The sequence below is a fragment of the Zonotrichia albicollis genome, chromosome 8 (genome assembly GCF_047830755.1).
Source record: "Zonotrichia albicollis isolate bZonAlb1 chromosome 8, bZonAlb1.hap1, whole genome shotgun sequence".
Lineage (NCBI taxonomy): Eukaryota > Metazoa > Chordata > Aves > Passeriformes > Passerellidae > Zonotrichia > Zonotrichia albicollis.
In genome coordinates this window covers 16707835-16715478 of record NC_133826.1, presented here as the reverse complement: position 1 = coordinate 16715478, position 7644 = coordinate 16707835, and the positions used below count along the sequence as shown (strand labels likewise).

General features: G+C 44.0%; 1 protein-coding gene across 1 annotated transcript in view; it reads left to right on the top strand.

Moving 5' to 3' along the window:
• The first annotated feature begins 2173 nt into the window (after positions 1-2173).
• TGFBR3 (transforming growth factor beta receptor 3) overlaps positions 2174-7644 on the top strand; it is a 108889-nt gene continuing 103418 nt past the window's right edge. Inside the window, exon 1 of the mRNA XM_074546093.1 lies at positions 2174-2399. The gene's annotated coding sequence lies outside the window, so the exon portion shown is untranslated. The remainder of the gene's footprint in view (positions 2400-7644) is intronic.

The window sequence follows — 7644 nt, the reverse complement described above, 5'->3', positions numbered from 1 at the left end:
TGTGGCAATTTGTCATGGCTTCAGTCTTTGAATATCATGTACATCAACTGAGTTACATATTAGTTCATAACTAAAAATCTGTGGTTTTGTGTCTTAGTCTTGAACTTTTTCAAACACCAGAACAAGTGGTGTTTGCTTTGCTCAAGGATGCTGACTGCCTAACAGAATTGGTTCCATGGACAAAAACCATTTCTTACCAACATCAGTGAAAATGGTGAAAATAATTTGGCTAAGGTTAGACCTATATAGAAACAATTTGATTTTACAAAGGCTTGTGCATACACATTTGATGTCACATACTTGAACAGCTCTCATGGCTACTTATTTGAGTGAACCTGATCTGGTTTATTTAATCTTTGCAGGATTGGGACCTCAATGAGTAATTAAAATGAAAATAATGTGTTTGCTTAAGTTTCAATCCCATTTTTAATCAGCAGTCTGGAATTTTAGCTAGCAGAAATATAGCAGACACACAATATGCCTTGAAATACATATATTGCTGTAGAATATTAGTGTTCTTCTTTGTTGAAGGGACTTCCCCCACCTCCACATCCCTCTTGCAAAAATTTTGTGTCCTACATATGAGAGTGATAAGAGAGGAGGTATGTCATGCTCCAACATGCACAACTTTTCAAATGCTAAAAATAAATAAAAAGTTCTGTAAGTGAGCTTAGGCTGCCAACAAGCAGTCTGAACTTGTATTTTACTTGTTTCTGCACGTTTTTCTCCAGGTTTTGTAAGCCTGTTTGCTAAAATATTTAATGTAGACTAAATGCTTGTTATTTGATTTACTTTGATTTCCTTGCTAGACCTCTCATATACAGGTAATATTGTTTTGAGGACAGGTCTTTGGGGGACCCAGCCATTGACTGATGTGTGGTGCATGCAGCAGAACTGTGAGTAAGGCTTGTCCAAACACAAAGAGGTCAAAGGTAAATGGCAGTGGATTATTCTAGGTTGTGAACTGACATTTCAAGAGTGGCTAAATTGTGTCTGAACTCTTGTAACACTCCTCTTGGGTAGATGTAAGAACTTGGCATTTGTGACTCAGGGAAAAGGGCCTGAAGTCAAAGAGAATTATGAAAGAATCAAGTCACCTCTAATCCCCTCAGTAAGAAAGCCAATTAAACTAGTAAAATTTTGCTGAGACAATGTAGAGATATACAGGAGTGGAGTAGTTCTACTCCTCTCCACTTCTCTCTATCTCCACATTATCTCCATGCCTACAGAAGAACAATTGCTCACTTGGATAATAATAGGAGTAGGGCTCAATTTTGTGATTGGAGTTTTGCTAGAATGATGTTTGCCAAGTTCTAGTACTGCTCTCATTACCATGACCTTTAGAGGACATAGAGGTTTGAGAGAGCACACACCTGATGTTGCAGGACTCTGTCAGAAACTAACTCTGTTCATCCTGCTGAAGGATGAAGTTGTGTATGGAAAGGCCTCATCTGTGGTGTAGCTCCCTTAACGCCAGTTTGCTCCACAACTCGATTTGACAACCTTAAGCGTGCCTTCTGCACTGAACAGCACTTTCTGTTATTTCCTAGTATAATGAACCTCGAGGGAACTGGAATAGTTTGCTCTGCTGTAAACGATGTCAGCTCTGCGGTGTTGGCCAAAACTGGTTCAGATGTGGGCTCTGGGCTGCCCTTGGCTGGGGAGGCAGCACTGAGGGGGCGGCCGGGGCCTCGCTCTGCGCCAGCCGCCGCTGGGAGCTGGGCCCGCTCGGGGGGCTGCAGGGACGTACCTCGGTGCACAGGCCAGGGCACCGTCACACCGCCGCTCACACTGGGCCCGTACCGAGCGCAGCCCAGGCTCCGTTACGGACGCGGTGCCCGGCGGCCTCACGCGGTTTCGAGGCCGGTAACTTAAAGGCCGTTGCGGGTCCGGCTGTCGTGAGCAGGGACTGTGCCCCTAGCCCCGGCTGCGCGGGGGGTTTCGAGCCGCTGGCCGCCAGCACAGCCGGGCCGTGCCCGACCCCAGGACCCCCTCACGGCTCCCGGGGGGCGGGCGGGGCTCAGGTGTGGGACGGGACGGGACGGGGCGGGCGGGGCCGCGGCGCGCGCTGGCGGCACGCGGGCGCGAGGGGCGGTGGGCGCGGCCGTCACGGCGCCGTCTCCGCCCCGCGCCCAATGGCGGCACCGCCCGCGTTCGCCCGCCCCGCCCCGCGGGCCGCGGGGTTACTGCCGGGCCGGAGGCCGGGCGGGCGCACACGCGCCTCCTCCGCCTCCGCCTCCTCGCCGCCTCCTCCGCGCACCGCGGGCCGGGCAGCGGTGGCCGGCGCTGGGCGGCCTTGGCGAGGACTGCGTTCCCGTCCCGGCCGGCGGTGCCCATGGCGTAGCTGCGGCGCTGCGCGCCTGCCCCGCAGGACGCGGCGTGGACAGACCTGCCGCCCGGTAGGTGCGGCGGCCGCGACCCCCGCCCCGATTCGGGCCGTCCGCTGGGGCGGGCGCGGGGTGTGCGCCCCTCGGGCTGTCACCGTGCCAGGGCTGAGCGGGAGGGTCGGGGGGCCTCCGCCGGGCGCGGGGTGAGGGAGCTGCCAGGGGCGGTCAGTGTCCGCACGCGTGCCTGGAGGAGCGGCTCGCCCCTCGGGACCGTGCGAGCTGCGGGCTCCCTGTAGGAACCGAGGGGAGAGCGGGAGGCGGGCACCTGGCGAGGGGCAGCTACAGGTGTCCCAGCGACGGTCGCTGTGCCCGGTACGTGCTGGGCGAGCTGCGGGCAGAGAGCGAAATGCTTTAGAGAGGCTCGCTCTGCTGTGCGCGAGTGTGTCCTCGTACCCTTCCTGAGCCCAGGTGAGAACTCGGCAGTGCACGAGCAGAGTGTGAGTTCAGTGTAAGTGACAATAATACAAGGGCCAGTATAATGTCCCTTCAGTGTTATTTCAGTGAGGCGTTGACATGCGGGAGTTACTGCTGCAGATTTTGCAGGGGATGCACTGGAGTCAGGTCACTGCAGGCTTCTGAGTACGGCTGTCCTAGTAATAACAAGAATGTGGCTTCAATGTTAGATGTAAAATAAGTAAGTTTTAAAACACGAGCTTTCCTCAGTTTCAAGTGCACTTGCAGTTCCAAAGTTACGGGTGTCAAACAGCACAGGATGTGCTATTTCTCCCTTTCACAAGAAAGGACTTCTTCAGGTGTAGTGTGCATGTGTAATTATGCCTTTTCCACTTGCTGTGGATGTAACCAGATCTAAATCTACTTATCTCAGTTCTGTTAAGCTATAGGTGTTAAAATTGATTTGCTGTCATTTATTATTTTCTTCTCAAATGTATGATCATTGCACAGTTCATTTTTTACAGTATTTCTGGTAGTGTTTGTAAGTTGTTAAAGAGACACTTGGACATACAAGTGCCATGATTTTGTTCTAACAAAAAGGTTTTCTGGCTGGGTCTGTATTTATACTGATCTAAGTTTATGTATTTTTTGTTTGGCGAGGTTAAGCAGGGTGATATCAGACCCCCAATGGAGAGAAAACCCAAAGTGAGAGAGCTGCCTGCTCACTAACTGTGGCATCAATTAGCTTTGTCTCATGGTGACCCACAGGACTGATATTATTGTAGTCTCATATATGGAAGACTTTACATGTGTAAATGAAATGTCTACTCAAGACAAAATCTATTTGTTTATTGCTACTTATGAAGATTACTTTATTTTCCTTACAGTCCATGCTTTTTTCCATGAATGCCTGCCACAGTATGAGTTGGTAGCTGGGTTTTTAATTAGCCCTGCACAGGTATCCTGTCAAAGTATTCCCAACAACAGTGTTAGTAAATGTTAATGGCAGATGCTTATTCGTTTGAAGAGCTCCAGTTTAACCCCTGAAAGCTTACAGGGCTTGAGTTCCAGCTGAGGAGGAGCTGCTCCTCGAATGCTGGGCTGGGGGAGGAAGGGAGGGACGCGTGTTGGAGGGGGGGCAGGTCATTGGCTTCCTTCAGTGAAGAGTCCTTTACTCTGAAACTTGCTTCCCCCAATTGTTTGCTGCAGTTCAACCTTTTCAAGTTTAAAGTGACACTTCAGATTTTTCTCTTGACATGCTTTCTGTCCCTGGGGAGATCTTGTTTCATTGTTGATTTTGATCCATGTTTTGTGCGTCCAGAGCCTCATCTAGTCAAAGCGTGTTAAGTGATATCCACCAAGGGTGTGAGTTCTTTTAAAAAGTAACTTTTAGTTGTTGTTCCTGGCATGCAAAACATATTTTCATACTCCAGTATCTTGATGCCTACCACAGGAACAGTGTTTGGAAGTCAATTGCTAAACCAGCAGGGGGAACACAAAACTTGCTGTCTATAAAGTCTCTCCTCCTACCACAGTTTGAATTTATTAAAACTTTGGGCCTATACTTTTGATAGTATTTCTTTAGAAGGTGAATGTTAATTTACTTGGAACACCCACGTACATTGAAATAAACACATGATTTTCAAATACTTGTTTATACATTTCCTCTAGCAGGCAGATCTCCCATTCTTCTGAATGCAATTTTTGTCATATTTGCCATGACTGACTTGCAAAAATTCTACGGGTTTATGTGAGTGAAATTTCTCTTTGAAGATGTTTGAAGTGAATTAATCCCAAGAAACGATATTTTGAGTAATCCTGCAAAGTTTCAGATGATGAACTAGACAAAATATTTTCAGAGTGGAGCTCTTACTAGATCACATATGATTGTACGTAGGCATCTCGAGAGCTCAAGTTGACTTACAAAGCAGTTGTATTCTCACAAGAAACTATTTCTAGTATTTAGGCTTTCCATAAGAGAAAATATTTTTAGATATTCTCTTAGGTTTTAAGAAGTCATTACTAGCTTATTATGTAGAGGTCAACTGATGGTCCCAGCACAGAGCAATAACAGTTTTCTTTTTTCATTCATATTGGCGTAATGATTAAGTCTTTTGCACCAGGAATACAGAATGTAAAGGCTGTTGCCAAAGAAGGTTATGTGGATGGCTTGCACCAATCCATATTGCTTTGTGGTCTGTGAAGTCTGGTGCAGCCACATGGCAAATACTGAAGAGGTGGATGCACAAACAGATGGCTGAATGGGAATTTGCAGGGTGTCAGGTACTCCTCAGTAAGAGCTGGGGAACAGCCTCACATGTGCAGTAAATTCAAGAATCTTGCTGCTTCTACTTGGGGTTAAGCCACCTTTCACTGATGGTGGGGTAAGAACATGCCAAGGAGCATTTGCTACAGAGTAACCATTTGCTGCTTGTGAGTGATAACAATTGTGTATTCCACCAGCATAAGGTGCTAGAGCAAATACAGACACAGTAGAGTTCAACTGAAATGAACAGTCCCAGGTCAGGTTTAAGGATATGTAAGCTCTGGTTCTGGAATGGCACTAATTGCACAGTGAGGTGTAAAATATATAAAGTATATGCATATTTCAATGGCCATGCATTGTTCTCTGAGAGCATTACTTGATGTTGCCTGCCCCTAAAAGTACAAAAAGGTGTATGTTAAATTCCATTGGCAATCTTCATCTCCTGTTGTTTTCATGGAATCCCAAAACTTTCTCTCCAGATGGTTCTCTGAGATGCTGAAGTGTGTATTTTGTGAAGTCAAATTGAAATTTCTGTTTTAATGTGATTTGAAAATAGTGGTAAATCTTTGCCTAATTTGTCTTACAATTCTTTTTTTCGATACTGCCAGTAATATTGTGTTAAAATTAAAGACATGAATTATTGAGTTTATGCCATTTATGTGAGTCTCAGAAAATACTATATGGGATATAGATTGCAAATATCTTTGCAATCACATTGCTTTTGATCTAGTTCCATAAAAATATTTGTATATTATAAATAGGCATTACTTCTATAGCAGTAATATTTGTGGTGATTAACAGTGGTATGCCAGTTTCTAGCCACTTCATGAATACAAGCATGTTTTGCCATAAAAATGTACTAGCAAAAAGTAGTACAGTTGGAATTGCTTGATCCATCAGTGTGGATTCGCATTTTTATGTGCTGGCATTCATCCAACAGAGCAGCATTTCTTGTGCTTACAGCAACAATTAACTCTGTGGTGGCCAAAATGAGAGAGGTTTACCAGATTTCAGTTATCTCTGGAAATCATGGAAAGAGGGACTTTAAAGCTGCCACTTTATTTATATTCCATATTTTTAAATTTCAAGTATCACAAAATAAATGTCTTTAAAGAAGAACTTCCTTTTTGACCTTGATTATCTAAGTAGTCATATTTGTTGAGTTCAGCAGAGAACATTTCATATATTGCATTTTAAGTTAATAACTGTTTATTTGTACTTACAAATAATTATGTCTTGGAAAGTATGCTAGTTTCTGATGTTTCTATAATGAAATGAATGGTGTTTTTGAGGAAAATGTGAAAAAAATTAATCTTCATCCTGTGAACAGTACTTCAAAATGAGTGACACCTGCTTATTATTAACAAATTTAATTGCATTATATTTAGCACTTCTGTGTAATAATCGGTCTAATTTCAGTACACTAGTTGGCCAAATTCAGATTTTTTTTTCTTCTGTCCTGCTGTAAGAGGTTATAACATTTTGAGAGTCAGCTGGAAAGGGCCTCTCTTTTAGATAATTTCTGATGTGACCTTGCAAGAGACCTGCTTAGATTGCAGGAGAGCAGCTTATCTGGAGGTCTTTGGTCTGAAACAATTTCATTATAGAGCTGCTGTGTAGACGTTGTTTTTCTGCCCAGAAGGCAGTAGGGGCTGTGATACATAAGGTGGTGTTAGTGATTCTGAAGGATAGTGGCAATTCATTTATTCTCTCATTCTCCTTTGTAAGCATAGGCATTTTCTGTTGGAAATGGGTGAGCTACATTGTGTGAGTCAGGGATAATAAAAAAATCCCAAAGTTATCCAGTGAGTTTACTGTGTAGCAGAAATTTGCTGAATTCATGTGTTTCTTTGCCAAGAAGCTGGAGGTGGACTGAAGACTGGTATGTCCTCTTTTGCCTTACGTTTGACAAGTGAGTTGTTAGACTGTAGCTGCATTTGACCCTGTGTGATTCAGAACTATGGTAGTATTTTATCACACGTGTGATGCATTGTTTTTTACAATGATTTGAGTGAAACAAAATTCTGTTCTGCTTTCCAAAGCAGCTGTTGTGGTGTTTGAAAAGAGCCTTTTCTTTAATGAAGCTATTGCATTAATGAACCAAGTCACTGCTCCAGTGTATCCAGCTTGTGTTCTGTGATAGATTAGTTCCTCCCTCCAGCAGTTAAAATCACCACTGTTTCTAAATACCTGTAGATCTGGTGCTTTGGTTCACTCCAGTGATGATCATATACATGGTAATTTCCTTCTGACAAATTATTTATATGACTACTGGAATTTGTTGTGGTCTTTCTTCTCTCCATACCTGTGCCCAAAAATTTTTTACAGTTGTCATTTGTACATTTAATGTAAAATAATTAAAGGAAATTCTGAATGGTAATGATTTTATGGGTGTGTTCTTCACTCATTCTGAGTGGAACATGCTAGTGATTCATACCTTGACTGAAGCAAATCCCCAATGAAGTGCTTCTAAATAAAAATTTTTATGAAAAAAATTTTGCTCCAACCTGAATAGATTTTTCTGCTCAACAAATGGAATGACATCCTTTATTTGATAGCAAGTGAGAGGGTAGATACCCCTACACAAAGGGAAACTCC